This window comes from Neofelis nebulosa, chromosome X (assembly GCF_028018385.1).
Source record: "Neofelis nebulosa isolate mNeoNeb1 chromosome X, mNeoNeb1.pri, whole genome shotgun sequence".
NCBI lineage: Eukaryota > Metazoa > Chordata > Mammalia > Carnivora > Felidae > Neofelis > Neofelis nebulosa.
Window position 1 is genome coordinate 75,266,931 of NC_080800.1, and position 18,277 is coordinate 75,285,207.

The following is an 18,277-nucleotide window of genomic DNA, read 5'->3' on the forward strand; positions in this document are numbered from 1 at the left end:
TGTATTATGTTAAGTGAAATAAGTCAGTCAGAGAAAGACAGATATGTTTTCACTCATACGTGGAACTTGAGAAACTTAACAGAAGACCATGGGGAGATGGAAGGGGAAAAATAGTTGCAAACAGAGAGAGAGGGAAGCAAAATATAAGAGGCTCTTTTTTTTTTAATTTTTTTTTCAACGTTTATTTATTTTTGGGACAGAGAGAGACAGAGCATGAACGGGGGAGGGACAGAGAGAGAGGGAGACACAGAATCGGAAACAGGCTCCAGGCTCCGAGCCATCAGCCCAGAGCCTGACGCGGGGCTCGAACTCACGGACCGTGAGATCGTGACCTGGCTGAAGTCGGACGCTTAACCGACTGCGCCACCCAGGCGCCCCTAAGAGGCTCTTAAATGCCAAGAAAAAACTGAGGGTTGATGCTGGGGCAGGGGAGAAGTGATTATAGCTGATGGGCATTGAGGAGAGCATTTGTTGAGAAGAGCACTGGGTGTTGTATGTAAGCAATGAATCACGGGAATCTACCCCCAAAACCAAGAGCATACTGTATACAATGTATGTTAACCAACTTAACAATAAATTACATTTAAAAAAACCTCAACATGCAAAATAAAGTAATACAATTAAAAATGTGCATAACACATGAATAGAATTTTTTTTCAAAGAAAGGATCAGAACAGTGTAGTCTAAGATAAAGCCAGATATAATTGAATCAAAAAATAAACAACCACAAACAGAAAGAAAGCAAGGAAAGGAAAAAGAAAATAAAAGAGAGAGGCAGAGAGAGAGAGAGATTGAAAGAGAGCGAGAGGGAGGGAGGGTTTGGCTTTTTTATTAGAATAAAAATTCCATGATGGTAAAAAAAAAAACAAAAAAAAAAAAAAAACAAAGAAAGTATATGGATGGATGCCCAAGAGACAAATGAAAAGATGTGCAACATCACTGATCATCAAGGAATACAAATAAAAACTACAATGAGATATTACCTCACACCTGTCAGAATGACTAAAATCAAAAACACAAGGGAAAACAGGTGTTTGTTTCTCAATTTCCATTTTGTTTTATAATATCGAGCTATTAAATCTGCCAATTGAGATCAATTTTCAGTAGTAATTTTTATTTTATATACGGAAAAATAATTTGAAAAATGATGCATTTCTTTAGGGTACATAAGGGAGTTTGAAAAAGTTGAGTAAACATGATTATTTCTAAACCAAGGGAATACATTACAAAAGGAAATCCATTTTCTGGCACTTGCTGGGAATTCAGCACATGCTGAAATCAATGTATATAGGAAAATAAAGTTGAAATGATTTTACTTTTTTCTTTTTCTTCCCATAAAGTCCAGCCCTAACTTTTCTCCGGGCTTGAAGATGTAGAAGGAAGAAGATCTAGAACAATTATAGATGGAGGGAAAGGGCCTGTGTCTGAATGGACTTAGAGTCAATCTCAGAAATAGAGTTAAAGACTCATAAATAAAAATGAAATTCTTTTTTAAATTCTTCACATCTCATCACTTGTCTATTATCCCTTTAAGCACTAAGCACAGATCATAAGTGTCCTACACTTTTTATCAATTATTTTTTAAATTTAAATCCACATTAGTTAACATATAGTGCAATAATGATTTCAGGAATAGAATTTAGTGATTCATCACATACTTATAACACCCACTGCTCATCCCAACAAGTGTGCTCCTTAATGCCTCTTGCGTATTTAGCCCATCCCCCCACCCAACACCACTCCAGCAATCCTCAGTTTGTTCTTTGTGTTTAAGTCTCTTATGGTTCCTCTCCCTCTCTGTTTTTATTTTATTTTTGCTCCCCTTCCCTTATGTTCATATGTTTTGTATCTTAAATTCCACGTATTCGTGAATTCATGTGATATTTGTCTTTCTCTGACTGACTTATTTCACTTAGCATAATACACACTAGTTCCATCCATGGTGTTACAAATGGCAACGTTTCATTTTTTTGATTGCCGAGTAACATTCCACTGTGTATATATACCATATATATATATACCACATCTATTTATGCATTCATCAGTCAATGGACATTTGGGTTCTATCCATACTTTGGCTATTAATAGTGCTGCAATAAACATTAGGGTGCATGTGCCCCTTCAAAACAGCAGTCCAGTATCCTTTGGGTAAATACCTAGTAGTGCAAATTCTGGGTTGTATTTTTCTATTTTTACTTTTCGGAGGAACCTCCATACTGTTTTCCAAATTAGCTGCACCAGTTTGCATTCCCAACAACAGTGCAAAAGGATTCCTCTTTCTTTGCATCCTCACCAACATCTGTTGTTTCATGAGTTGTTAATTTTAGCCATTCTGACAGGTGTGAGGTGGTATCTCACTGTGGCTTTGATTTGTATTTACATTATGATGAGTGATGTAGAGCATTTTTTCATGTGTCTTTAGCCATCTGGATGTCTTCTTTGGAAAAGTGTCTGTTCATGACTTTTGCCCATTTCTTCACTGGATTATTTGTTTTTTGGGAGTAGATTTTGATCTGTTCTTTATAGATTTGGATACTAACCCTTTATCTGATATGGCATTTGCAAATATCTTCTCCCATTCCGTCAGTTGCCTTTTAGTTTTGCTGATTGTGTCCTTCATTATGCAGAAGGTTTTTATCTTGATGAAGTCTTAATACTTGATTTTTGCTTTTGTTTCCCTGCCTCCATAGACATGTCAAGTAAGAAGTTGCTATGGCTGAGGCCACAGAGCTTGTTGCCTGTTTTCTTCTGTAGGATTTTGATGACTTCCTGTCTTACATTTAGGTCTTTAATCCATTTTGAATTTATTTTTGTGTACAGTTTAAGAACATGATCCGTGTTTATTCTTCTGCATGTCACTGTCCAGCTTTCACAACACCATTTGCGAAGGGACAGTCTTTTTTCCATTGGATATTTTTTCATGCTTTCTCAAAGATTAGTTGGCCATGCTTTTGTGGGTCTATTTCTGGGTTCTCCATTCTGTTCCACTTATCTATATGTCTGTTCTTATGCCATTTCCACACTGTCTTGATGATTACAGTTCTGTCATACAGATTTAAGTCCAGAGTTGTGATGGTTCCAGCTTTAGTTTTCTTTTTCAGGATTGTTTTGGCTATTTACGGTCTTTTCTGGTCCCATACAAATTTTCAGATTGTTGTTCTAGCTCTGTGAATTCTGCTGGTGTTATTTTGATAGGAATTGCATTGAATTTCTTAGAGGCAAACATATCTTCATTTGGTTTCTTTTTAATGTTTATTTATTTTTAAGAGAGAGGAAAAAAGAGAGAGTGTGGGAGAGAGAGAGAGAAAAAGAGAGAGTGTCGGAGAAAGAGGGGGACAGAAGATCTGAAGCAGGCTTTGCACTGACAGCAGTGAGCCTGATGCATGGCGTGAACTCCCCAACTGTGAGATCATGGTCTGAGCCAAAATCAACACTCAACTAACTGAGCCACCCAGATGCCCCTCTATTAGTTTTTTAAAGCTATATGTGATACTACAGAGTTACAACTTCCACATATATTTGAAAAACAAATGATAAATTAATAATCAAAAGTGTTCAAAAAATGAAGTTTAGCTTATTTGGGGGAGATAACAGGATTATTAATGATAAGAATTATAAAGATATTTTGGAAATTTCATACACAGAATATACCTATTGTGATCCAGAGTCATCAACTAGAGTTCGTATATGGCAAATAGAAAGAAAAGTTAGCCAGAATCTTCACTAATCAACACATACAGGTACCCACTGATGGCCACAGGAGCTGTGAATATCTAAAAAAAAAAAAAGGATTTAGTTTACAGTAACTAAAGCTACGGTGAATGTAAAGTGGTTTATTTTAAGATTACCAAATTACCGCACTGGGTATTGTATGGAAACCAATTTGACAGTAAATTTCATATATTAAAAATAAATAAATAAATAAATAAATAAGATTACCAAATTACATAGATCACACGTGTATAAATTACCTGCTTCTTCACTAAAAATTGTAATATGTGGCAAAATAAAATTGTGTGTGTCTACAATCTTAACTAAGTTAAGGCAAAAACTGCACCTTTTCAGTCTTAAGAATCAAAAGGAGGAGGTTGGCTAACATGGCGGGGAAGTAGGGGGATCTTTACCTCCTGTATCTCTGAAACAAGGACGGGCTGAAGCCAAAGGACTTTGAATCCTGAGGGTATGGAAGGAAAAGAGACTGAGTCTAAAAAGGAGACATCAGGACAACCTTGATGGACTGTAAGTGGGTGATTGTGAACTGGGGGAGATAAAACAGGCCATGTAGACACGGAGGGGAAGGATCCCCTTCTGTGGAGAGACAAAGGGAAAAGAAAGAGTGGCTGGGGAAGTGTAGAGCTATATCTGGACAAGAGAAAAACCTCGGACTGGGACTCTTTAACTGCTGGGCTTTCATTGAATTGGGGCAGACTGCCCTGTTCAGGCACCTGGGGAGAAAGGGAGCCACCCTCATGTTTGGTGGTAGGTCAGGGATGCAGTCTGCAGTAGGAGAAAGTGACTCCCTCCCTGGAGTGCTGCATGATAGGACAAAGCTTGCCTACATCCACCACTCCTGAGCTCAGTGCTAGGTAGAGGGCACAGTCCTCAGCAGGAGAAAGTGGTCCTCTCCCTGGAGGGCTGTGGGACAGGACAAAGCCTTCCTGAGTCCACCATCCCCGAACTCGGTGGCTAGGTCAGGGGCTCAGTCCACAACAGAAGGTTGTCCTCCCTGAAGTGCTGCAGTACAGACAAAACCAGTTGGTACAACATATCTGGCTGTACAGAGAGGTGCTTCCCCAGTGCTGCAGCACACAGAGCATCAGTTTGAATCCTAGCCAAGTGCTGGGGCAGGGAAGTCAGCAGAGTGAGAAGGACCACCCTGTCTGTGACCCCGGCACAGTGAGGATGAATTGAATGGAGTCCACCAGGTCCATGGAGAATAGTCTGGGGGATTGCCATTTTCTGCCCCCCCATCAAGGTGGGACCTCAGGGATCAGTCCATGGGGCTCACAGTGGAGGCTGGACCAGCTTACACCAAGCCACGCCCCCCTGCACCTAGCAACTGCATATCTAATGGAGCAGGATAGATGCCATGGAACCAGATGGCCCTGTCCTCCAAAGCAACACTGCTGCATAGCCTGGATTAACTCCAGAACTTTTCTCGTTATTTAGGTATATTTTCCCTTCCTTTTCTCCTTCTTATCTCTTCCTTCTTCTAGGCTGGTTACTCTGGTTTTTGGTTTGTTTAAACAGACATATTTAATCCATTCTCTTGATACATGTTCTACACCTCTTTCCTTACTTTCCTTTCTCTCTCTCTGGAATAATCAAGCCCTATAGTTTCTCTGTCTGGGTAACTTTATCTTCATTTCTTTTTCCCTGCCTCCTTCTTTATTTTCCTTTCTCTCTCTGGATTAAGTCATTTAGCTTCTCTGCCTGGTCAATGTTTATTTTCTCTTTGTTGCCGCCCCTGTCATTTCTCTCTTTTTATGTGTTCTTCCATCAGCACTGCCTCCACCCTGTACTTTACTTATAGCTGGTGTTTCTGGTTTTTTACTTTTGGATTTTTTGTTTGTTTGTTTGTGTTTTTTCCCTTTGTTTGTTTTATTTGTCAGTGTGTTTGCGTGTTTTTGTTTCCTATTTGTCTGTTTGTTTTCCTCTCCAGGGCTACTTCAAAGAATAAGTCAAAGCATACCTTATGGAGAGTCCAAAACATCACTATGAGTAGAGAAATAAAATAACCAAAATCACAACAATAGAGAGCAAGTAACACTCTCTGAAAAACACCTCCTGAAGGGCCAGGCCCTGGACAGTGTATGACCCCCCTTTAATAAAGCAGTGCTCACAGGTGCAGAGCACATAACAAGCTTTTAAAACTCACAAAGGACAGAAAACTAGCCAAAATGATGAAATGGAAAAATTTTCCTCAAAAGAAATTCCAGGAATAAGTGACAGCTAAAGAATTTATCAAAACAGATATAAGCAACATAACTGAAAAAGAATTCAGAATAATAGTCATAAGATTAATGGCTGGGCTTGAAAAAGGTATAGAAGACAGAAGAGAATCTAATACTGCAGATACCACAGAAGAAAAAATAGTCATGATGAATTAAAAATTCTATAAATGAGGTGCAAAATAAAATGGAGGCAACCACAGCACAGATTGAAGAGGCAGAGAGTAGAATAGGTGAATGAGAAGATAAAATTATGGAAAAAGAGGAAGCTGCAAAAAAGAGAGATAAAAAAATCCAGGAATATGAGGGGAAAATTAGAGAACTAAGTGATGCAATCGAACGGAACAATAACTGTATCATAGGAATTCCAGAAGAAGAGAGAGAAACGGGTTGAAGGTATACTTGAACAAATCATAGTTGAGAACTTCTCTGATCTGGGGAAGGAAACAGACATTGAAATCCAAGAGGCACAGAGAACTCCCTTCAGACGTAACTTGAATGGATCTGCTACATAACATATCATAGTGAAACTGGCATAAAACAAGGATAAAGAGAGAATTTTTAAAGCAGCTAGGCATAAACAGGTCTTAACATACAAAAGTAGACACATAAGAGTAGTAGCAGACCTACTTACTGAAACTTGACAGGCCAGAGAGGAATGGCAAGAAATCTTCAATGTGATGAACAGAAAAAAATATGCAGCCGAGAATCCTTTACCCAGTAAGCCTGTAATTCACAATAGAAGGACAGATAAAGGTTTTCCCAAACAAACAATCCTGAAAGAATTTGTCACCAGTAAACCAGCCTTACAAGAGATCCTCAGGAGGACTCTGTGAGTGAAATGTTGCAAGGACCACAAAGTACCAGAGAAAACACTACACACATAAAACCTACAGATATCACAATGACTCTAAACCTATATCTTTCAATATTAACACTAAATGTAAATGTACTAAATGCTCCAATCAAAAGACATAGGATATAAGAATGGATTAAAAAAAAAAAAAACAAGATCCATGATCAAGGGGGATTTATTCCTGGGCTGCAGGGCTGGGTCAATATTTGAAAATCAATAACTGTGATACATCACATTAATAAAAGAGAAGATAAGTACCACATGATTCTGTCAATAGATGCAGAAAAGACACTTGACAAAATACAGCATCCTATTTTGATGAAAACGCTCGAGAAAGTCGGGATAGAAGGAATATATTTAAACATCATAAAAGCCATTTATGAAAAGCCCACACCTAATATCATCCACAAGGGGGAAAAACTGAGAGGTTTCCCGCTGAGATCAGGAACACAACAGGGTTATTCCACTGTCACCACTGTTATTTAACATAGTGTTGGAAGTGCTAGCATCAGCAATCAGACAACAAAAGGAAATAAAAGGCATCAAAATTGGCAAAGATGAAGTTAAACTTTCACTTTTCACAGACGACATGATACTCTACATGGAAAACCTGACAGACTCCACCAAAAGTCTGCTGGAACTGTCACATGAGTTCAGCAAAGTCACAGGATACAAAATTAATGGACAGAAATCAGTTGCATTTTTATACACCAATAATGAAGCAACACAAAGAGAAATAAAGTAACTGATCCCATTCACAATTGTACCAAGAAGCATAAAACACCTTCGGAATAAACCTAACCAAAGATGAAGGGTCTGTATGCTGAAAACTATAGAAAGCTTATGAATGAAATTGAAGAAGACACAAAGAAATGGAAAAATATTTCATACTCATGAATTAGAAGAATAAATATTGTTAATATGTCAATAGTACACAAAGCAATCTACACATTAATGCAATCCCAATCAAAATGGCACAAGCATTCTTCTTGAAGCTAGAACAAACAATCCTAAAATTTGTATGGGAACACAAAAGACCCCAAATAGCCAAAGTAATATTGAAGAAGAAAACCAAAGCGGGAGGCTTCACAATCCCACACTTTAGCCTCTACTACAAAGCTGTAATCATCAAGACATCATGGTATTAGCACAAAAACAGACACATACACCAATGGAATAGAAGAGAGACCTCAGAACTGGACCCACAAACGTATGGCCAACTAATCTTTGACAAGGCAGGGAAGAGTATCCAGTGGAAAAAAGAGAGTCTCTTTAACAAATGGTGCTGGGAGAACTGGACAACAACATGCAGAAGAATGAAACTGGACCACTTTCTTACACCATTCACAACATAAACTCAAAATGAAGGACCTGAATTTGAGACAGGAAACCATCAAAACCCTAGGTAAGAAAGCAGGAAACAACCTCTTTGACTTCAACTACAGCGATTTCCTACTCGAGATTATCTCCAAAGGCAAGAGAATTAAAAGCAGAAATTAACTATTGGGACCTCATCAAGATAAAAAGCTTCTGCACTGCAAAGGAACCACTCAGAAAAACTAGAAGGCAACCGTCGGAATGGGAAAAGATACTTGCAAATGATATATCGGACAAAGGGCTATTATCCAAAATCTATAAAGAACTCACCAAACTCTACATCTGAAAAACAAATAATTCAGTGAAGAATGGGCTGCAGACATGAATAGACACTTTTCTAAAGAAGACATCCAGATGGCCAACAGACACATGAGAAGATGCTCAATGTCCCTCATCATTAGGGAATTACAAATCAAAACCACACTGAGATACCACCTCATGCCTGTCAGAGTGGCTAAAATGAAAAAATCAGGAGACTATAGAGCTGCTGGTGAGGATGTGGAGAAATGGGGACCCTCTTGCACTGTTGGTGGGAATGCAAATTGGTGCAGCTTCTCTGGAAAACAGTGTGGAGGTTACTCAAAAACATTAAAATAGAACTACTCTATGACCCAGCAATAGCACTGCTAGGAATTTACCCAAGGGATACAGGAGTGATGATGTATAGAGGCACTTGTACCCCAATGTTTATAGCAGCACTTTCAACAATAGCCAAATTATGGAAAGAGCCTAACTGTCCATCAAGTGAAGAATGGATAAAGAAGATGTGGTTTATATATACAATGGAAAACTATTTGGCAATGAGTAAGAATGAAATCTGGCCATTTGCAGCAATGTAGATGGAACTGGAGGGTATTATGCTAAGTGAAATAAGTCAGTTCAGAGAAATACAGATCCCATGTGTTTTCACTCATATGTGGATCTTGAGAAACTTAACAGAAGGCCATGAGGGAGGGGAAGGGAAAAAAAGTTACAGAGAAGGGGGAAGGCAAACCATGAGACTCTTAAGTACTGAGAACAAATGAGGGTTGATGGGGGATGGCGGAGAGGGGAAAGTGGGTGATGGGCATTGAGGATGGCACTTGTTGGGATGAGCACTGGGTGTTGTATGTAAACCAATTTGACAATAAATTATATTAAAAAATAGAAATGACAAAGTTAGAAATGACAAGGTTAGTATTATAAATTCCTTTACTATTTTTCAAAAAGGACTCTGATAAACAGAATTAAATTACAAACGTCATTGATCTATTACGTATATTATTTCCTGTGGAGAATTTAATAAAAGTAATAAAAGTAAGTTTTACTTTCAACATCTAATATGTTGATCATCATTTTTTAATCTAACCAAAGGAAACAGTGATTTAAATGTGAGGCTTTAAGAGTGCCTGGATGGCTCAGTATATTAAGCTTCTGTCTTCAGCTCAGGTCACGATCTCATGGTTTGTAAGTTCAAGCCATGCATCTGCCTCTGTGATGAAAGCTCAGAGCCTGGAGCTTGCTTCGGATTTTGCATGTTCCTCTATTCCTGCCCCTCTCCACTCGCATCCTGTTTCTCTCTCTGTCAAAAATAAATATTGAAAAGATAAAAGTAAATAAAAATAAATATGTGGTTTAGTGTCCATGGTTGACTGTCAGCAGCCTAAATTGATATGTCACACCATAATCACCTAGCATGCCAATAATCTATAATTTGAAATTGGTCTATGAGAGATCAATGAGTTGATCTGTTGACTATAAAAAGTGTTAATCTCTTGACCAAATAAAGACAATTAACAAAGAACTTAGGATCAAGTAAAGTGAGTTTCATTTATGCTATGACTATCATCTACAGTCACTTTTCAAACCAGTGTATCAGTCATCTCAAGGGCTCTCCTTAGCAACAAAATAACATAAGACAACATAACATAGATTTGAGGCATGAGTGAAAGAAAACTATATGTAGTGGATGCTATAAGGGCATTTTAATTTAGCAGAATGTAATTTAGCAGGAATTGTACTTTGACCAAGTAACTGATATTGCTTCTCTTGTATTCATGTTTTGGTGCATAGTAAAGCCTCTCTAGTCCAAATGTCTATACCTTAAAGAATTGCTACTTAAATCTATAAATTTATTTAATCATTTAAAATATAATATTGTATGGGGCGCCTGGGTGGCTCAGGTTGGTTGGGCATCTGACTTCCTCTCACAGTTCGTGGGTTCGAGCCCCATGCCGGGATCTGTGCTGACAGTTCAGAGCCTGGAGCCTGCTTAGGATTCTGTGTCTCCCTCTCCCTCTGCCCCACGCCTGCTTATGCTCTGTCTCTCTCTGTCTCTCAAAAAGGAATAAACTTTATTTTTTAATAAAATATAATATTGTGTAATTTTATACATTAAAATTTAAAAATGTGAAATTTAGAGACATAAAGGAGTAATTCCAAACATAATTGGGCCTCAGTTTCTCTCTTGTTGTATTTCTTCAATATGTAAGTAATTTTCATCTATTCTTTCATATTCTTTCTCAGCAGTAATAAAAGTACCATGTCTCAAAAATGGGTGAGAACAATAGTAGATGTCACTGTTAAAAAGAAAAGAAAAAATGCACAGGCAATTAATTTGGGGAAATTCTGGGTTAGAACACTTTGAACTTTGCTGCAATATATCTCCGAGCCTTTAAAGCTGATATTAATTACAAATCCAAGGAAGACAATTTAGAAAAAATTATCCTAAGTAAAGGTATCACTTAGCCATTAAGTATTTGCAAGGGACATATGGTTGTCTAAATGAATCCTTAAGGCAGCTTAATAAGCAAACTGATGGATCTGCTTAGTCGTCTTGCACTGGGTCTTAAGATCACTTGAATGATCAAAGACTCAAATTAATTGCCCACTTTAGATTTGTTGATTCCCCAATACTAGATTTGGTGGTGCATAGCCTCTGATTCAGCACCAAATATTTCAGAATAGATAACTTACTAGACTTCTTAGGTTTCCATTTGTGTGTGTGTGTGTGTGTGTGTGTGTGTGTGTGAACATGCATACATAGTATTTTAGCAATATCCAGCACTTCTGATCTTTATATTCTTTTTTTCTTGAGTCCCTCTATCATCTTTTACAGTTATTAGTATTATCAGCACTTGGAAAGTATACTACCAAATGTTAACTTATGGCATTCTCTACATGTATGAACAAATATCAGGAAGAAAATAGAGAATGACATTTTTTTCTCCCTATTGCCATTGTGATTCCAAGCGTTAGTACGTGTTTGGCATCCTTGTTTAATAGTCTGCATTCATTTTAACAAGTTAAAGAAGCTTATTCTTTTAAACTTAGTATTTTTCATTATTTTGAGGTTCATTAGTATAACAAGAGCACTTTCAATTTAGAAAATACCAACTGAGTCCAAAGACATGGATTTGAGTCACATATGGGGCAGCTAATTTTGTACAGAAAACATATTTTGTTTCCCACTATGCCCTTTGTCATTAACCAACTCTCTAACAAATGTCTTTTTTTGTGATAAAGGGAATACATCACTGCTGCTTTTTTTTTAAGAAGCAAGCAGGATCATATGCATATGTGGGCAGCATGCCTGTTCATCATTATTAATTAACATCCTTAACCATACTTCTAAACACATAATTTACTTAAACTCTCCCAAGGGATAAAACTCAAGATCTAATCACATTTTAACTAAAGGTCCATTTTAACAAATCAATTTCAAGTTGTTCTTTCTCTTATACAAGTATCAACATTTTTAACTGAAAAATACAATGTGAAGTATTACAACAAACATAAAAGCAATTCATAGATTCATGGGCTATTATTATCTGCTAAAATACAATTACTTTTTATTTCATAAAATAATCTCATCCACCTTATTAAAGTGAATTTAAATTATAATTCCATTTTTCTTCTTAGAGCAGATTGTAAATTATGGTACAGAATTTCAATTGGAGTAGATAAAATTGCAGCATTGCTTCCAGTATTTTGCCATTTAAAAATAACAGTGACAACTTATCTTGAAGAAATGTTTTAAGGTTTGACTAATGTTCTTTATTTGTGAAATGTAATATATTTAGCAGTTGAAAGTAGAGGAAACTCTAATCCTAAGGAGTATTGGCATCATAGAACTTGAAAGAAAGATTGATTTGATACTTTCCTATCTTATGTTCAATATAAAATTCCATTTTATTTGATTTCTCAGGAATTTCATGTATCCTTTAAACATGACAGATGATTATGTGACAAGAAAAATGTCTTATGACCCAAAACCCAAAACTTGAGCAAATTCTATGATTTCCAAGATGATAATGGCCACTCCTACTTTACTGAGCTCCATATTGTACAGATTGCATGCTTTTTGTCCCTTAATTAAAAGACCAAAATATCTTCCTCATGTGTATAAATGTTTTGTTTCAATGTTCCACTTAGTTGCAGATGTGGTCAACAATCATATTCTAGATAGCTACAGAAATGATTAAAAAATTTTCAGAATTATGGGCGCTTCGGTGGCTCAGTCGGTTAAGCGTCCAATTCTTGGTTCCAGCTCAGGTCATGATCTCGTGGTTCATGGGTTCGAACCCTGTATAGGGCACTATGCTGGAGCTGCAGAGCCTGCTTGGGATTCTCTCTCTCCGCCCCCCCCCGCCCCTCCCCTACTTTCTCTCTCTCTCTCTCAAAATAAATCAATAAACTTAAAAAATTCAGATTTAAAAATTGAAGTTATTTTGTAGGTCTAAATTAATGCGCTTAGTAAAAGACTCAAGCCTAGAATTTAAATTTCACTTTTAAGAATATTTTTAATTACTTGGGAAAAATAAAAGGGAGGTTTTTTGACATGGATAAATAGGGAGCAAGTCATGGTATTGTGGAGTCTTAAACTTATACATAGGGGCTCTCTTTAACAAAATGATACAAAATTAATAATATAATTTGGTTTAAAAATATTAATTTATAGAGAAAAAATAATCACAACAAAGGACAAATTTATAAAAGCTGATATCACAAACATTGAAAAATCCAAGAGAATAGTATATGTGTGTTAACAAACTGCTTGATATATGTCTAGAATACTTCTTTCCAACATTTTTTGGCTGCATATCATTTGATTATTCCTTCATATGACAATGATTTTCAGGCCTCTTCTAAGGTCTATACAAGTGAGGTGTCTTAAGCTTAAATTTCATTAGCTTTATAGTAAATCTGCCTCTGTTTGTATCAGTCATTTGATCACTGTGTGGCTGTTCAAATGATCTACATTGCGACAACATACTGTTTCAAAACTACACATCTATATCTATATCTATATCTATATCTATATCTATCTATATCTATATACCGATATCCATAAATCTATCATTTTATCTTTGTATACATATTTATGTATACACACACATAGAGACTACATCTCATGCCATTGTTGTTATATAAAGTATATTCATTTTTTAATGTTTATTTTTGAGAGAGAGAGAACCAAGGGGAGGGGCAGAGAGAGAGAGGAAGACAAAGAATCCCAAGCAGGCTCTGCACTGTCAGCATAGAGACCAACGCAGGGTTCGATCTCACAAACCATGAGATCATGATCTGAGCCAAAATCAAGAGACGAATGCTTAACCAACTGAGCCACCCAGGCACCCCAATATGCGATTCATTTTACTTTTGCAATGTATGTGAGGGCAAATGGCTCCTCAGGAATGATGTAAGTTATAATGGAGATAGAGTGGAAAAGGATATTTATTTTCTGCAAATAAATTGATATTATAAATCCCTTCTCCCTGCCTCCCTCAATATAATATAATATAATATAATATAATATAATATAATATATATAATGAATATATAATTAGTATATAATAAATAATATAATATTATATATACATACATATATACATATATATTGTACTCAACATTATATAACTCACTATCTAGATCTATAAAATACAGGTGAGATGGAAAGGCTATTTAAGGAATGAATTTTAGTCGTCTTGAATATATAGTTTTTCATTAAATATTTGGTTATTCATGAGTAAATGAACTAACAAATAAGTGGGTGAATAATACAGCTATCCTTACCTCCGATTTTCTTTTCCTTCAGTGACTGCTTTTCTTTCATTCTTTTGTCCATATATCGCTCTTCCTATCCCCAGTTTTGTAATGGAGTCTGGTCTGTTCTGGGAAGCAGTACATAAAGGGTAACATGAATGTCAGTAGTATAACATAGCTATATGCAATAGGATTAGCTCATCATTATGGGCAGACAGGTTTGAAGAGTCCAGAGAGATGCTTTTAAAACTGCTTAGCAGTATTTTTTATACTATTTGAAAAGGGTTCCCTGGTTGAATTAACTCTTCATAAGCTCCCACTGCAAACTAACCACACATATTGCATACGAAGATACAGGTGGTCCTACTCTAAATAAACCTGTTTCCCATCTGGACAGCACCCCTACCTCCCCCAAGTCTAACATGTTCCCCTCCTGCCCCCTAGAGGACCTTAGCCACAGCACACACACCATCTTTGTCCTCTGGCCTCCTGAGTTGTTTTCCCACTGTACTGCCTTCCCTTCCTCAGGATCCCAAGGTTGCCTGTTCTTCATACCCTTTTTCCTTCTCGTCCTCCTAAAGACCCAATCCAGGTTACTAATTCTCACACATACCTTTAAGACAAAAGACTTATCTTCTAGTTTTTGGATCTCTTTTAATTTATTATTAGTTGAATAAGCCAAGTTAATTTTAAGAGTTTACTGGACTATAATTTAGAGCTTCTTGGTAAAGCAAATCTAATGTTACAATAAAGATATTGTTTATCTGACAATTTACAAGTCTAGACTGCATCTCATGTCACAGTTCTGTAAAGTATAAGAAGCAGGCACTATAGTTCAGAAAAAGTTTTAAGTTATATAACTTTTAAGCATTATTAACCCAGAAAGACTTTTGAAGAAAAAGAGACTAGAATGGCACAGAGTTAAAAATAGATTTGGTACAAACTATAGTATCATTTAATTCTCCATAAATGTTAGTTTATAAAAATAACTGACAGATACAGTTAAAACTTTTAATGTAAGTATATAATTCTTGAGGACCTTGACTAACTTTGAAAATATACATTTCATTGTCTATGTCACCAGTTGATACACACTTCAAAGTTACCACACACCTTCTCTTGTAAATGCATTTTTAAAATATTGTTGCCTTTTCAGCACCATTTAGGCCTCTCACCACAAGTAATCCTTATACAAAAAACAGGAGTAATTTTAATAATTCATAGAACATTTGGAAACCTCTGTCATTTAACAAGTTTATGAAAAAAGTTAATTTCACATTTTTTAGATATTTTATTGAAATTATTCTGACTGTTACATTCCTATGGTTACTTTGGGAGAATAATTTATAACTGATGGGAATGGAAGTGTATGTGTTAAATAATTCAGTTGCACTGTTCAAAAATTATAAACATCTTTGATTAACATATCATTACTTGTTGTGATGAATTACAAAGCCTTACCAACATAGCCTAGCCACTTCAGCATCTTCTGTAGAATAAATGGTCCAAGAATGTAATACATGAAATGTGAGGCTGGAGTCATAAGTTATTTGGTATTTAAAGGAAAGTCTAGAAGGCTGTCCTGTTGGGATCATGACCCTCAGCCAAGCAGGTAATATTTCATTGATACTGAACCTAGAGCACCAGTGAAATGGATGAGTTGAAACTAGGCAATGCTCCAAGTGAGTATCAGAACCTCCACACTGGTACTAGCAGTATGTACTAGTGGTAATAGTGGTGTCAATCAGATAACTAAGGTAGATGGCTAATTGTACAAATTAGATCACTAGAATTAGACTTGGAATAAGACTTGTATTTGTTAGATTCACCTCAAGACACCTGGTCTGAAAGGACACTGAATCTGAAACCTCCTTAGTTGACATGGTGGAGATTTTTAAAGGATTCTTTGATATGACAGAATTAAATTCAGTTTGAAAGTAAAGCTCCTTTTAGTGCTTTGAAGAACAGTAACAGAACTAGAAAAGATGGAGCCTACTGATAATAACAACATTCACAGTAGAAGGAATACAGGAACAATACATTATTTTCATTGCCAATTTTGTGTTATACTATGTTGTAAGATAACCCTTCTATGCTCCAAACACTCTTCCTTCACTATGTAGCCTGTCAGATAAGCACAATAGAATCAACAGTGTGCTAGGACATCTGGTTGACTCAGTTGGTAGAGCATGCAACACTTGATCTCAGGGCTGTGAATTTAAGTCCCATGTTAGGTGTAGAGATTACTTAAAAATAAAATCTTAATTAAAAATCAATAGTGTACCAAATTGCATCTGTGGTTTCACTTTATTTAGAACTCCATCAACAAAGAACAATTAATTGAAAATTTCAAGACATTTTTTTACATGAAAGTAAAATGAATCACTGATCTTCATTTTACGTGAAAGAAAATATAAAAGGAATAGTGAAGAACAGCTGTGTCTTGGCAAATGAGAAAAATTCTTGGCTTTTATATTTTATTCAATTACAGAAACTGACATTCAGCTAATTTTCAGTAATGATAAAATAAAAACTATTCAATCTTAAAAGAAAGCAGAAATCCTATGTTGATTATCTAAACATACATTTAACCATTTAAAATGAGGTATCTGCAGTACTCTAGTCAATGAAAAATGACTCAAAGTAGCCATTTATTAAAAGCTATGTTGATTAAACCACAACCATGGTTGTTTAAAAAACAAAATGTAAAGTGGTTTTCTACATCTTTCAATGTAATACGCAGTATATTTGTTATCATACATCAAGAAATATAACTGATTTCACAAACTATACAAAAGTTAAGTCTACTTAGCTCATAGTCATACCTTATAATAGAAATAAAGAGGCCTAAAAATAAAGAAGGCTCTGAGTGGTAAGCAATTAGCCCAGGACTCTTTAAAAATGTATATTTTTAGGGGTGTCTGGTTGGCTCAATAAGTTAAGTGTCCAACGTCGGCTTAGGTCATGATCTCGCAGCTCACGAGTTCAAGCCCCACGTCAGTATCTGTGCTTCAGATTCTGTGTATCTCTCTCTCTTTGCCTCTACCCCCACCTCAAAAATAAATAAACATAAAAAATTAAAAATGTATATTTTTATCAATCTTAATCTATTGCTTTGGAGAAATTATATTATTATTTTCTTATGTGTGTGTACTACCTAAATTTAGAGCAGTAGCTGACCCCTATTTCTTGAAAAGAGATAACATAGAAGTTTGGATAGAATAAGAAAAAAATAAACTCAATCTCCATGTTAAAAGAAATAACAAAAAATAATTCTTGTTTCCTCAGCAACCAAAACCTCTTTGACTCTTTCACCTCACCAAGCAACATCTGAATAACTCAAGCTAAAGCCTGTCCTTGGGAAACAAGGACAGAATCCATTAATAGTATTATGATCTTGCCATGCTTTTAAGATACAATTTTCCCTGCTCATGTCCTTTCATAACATTACAGGTAAATAACACACTGATGAAAAACCTCATCCGGTACAGTTTGCAACTACTCATCTGCAGAAAAAAGACTACAGTAGGAGAAACAGATTATTTAGTAGGAACAGCAACCCTGAAAACAACACTACATACCTTTACTCACTTAATTGCACTAATCACAGCTCAGTGCTTCAGTAAAAGTTCAGCTATACATATGAGGCCATCATTCCCAGGCTTTTATGAGAGAATTCAGCTGCAGTTTCTGTCCACGGCAAGCATCGGTAGCTATTCAAGCTGAAAGAAAGAGAGAGAGAGAGAGAGAGAGTCTTATATGGCATGATTACCAAGCATTTTCCCTACCCCTATTTAATTACAGAGGTTGTTGGAGTGGTCAGGAATTCCTGTTGAAATCTTTCCTTCATTGAAAGCCCTTTCTTGGGAATTTCTCATCAACCCCTCCTTGGGCTTTTTTTTTTTCTCAGAGTAGGGAATCATTGAAAACTTTTCCCAATTATTTGCCCAAGCATTATAGCAAATTTCTAACATTTTATTATTTTGATAATGTTGTAAGGCTAGTCCTGGCACTAAAACAAAACAAAACAGAATAAAACAAGAAAAACCAAAATAAAACAAAAACCTTC

The 18,277-nt window shown here is 36.1% G+C and overlaps 1 long non-coding RNA gene across 1 annotated transcript; it reads right to left on the reverse strand.

Annotated features, from left to right (window-relative positions):
* Positions 1-9,359: 9,359 nt before the first annotated feature.
* Positions 9,360-17,926, reverse strand: LOC131502842 (uncharacterized). Its single transcript, XR_009257216.1, has 3 exons — positions 17,790-17,926; positions 14,239-14,331; positions 9,360-9,745 (listed from the first exon to the last, which is right to left on the reverse strand). It is a non-coding gene; the product is annotated as an uncharacterized LOC131502842 (long non-coding RNA).
* Between the last annotated feature and the right edge of the window lie 351 nt (positions 17,927-18,277).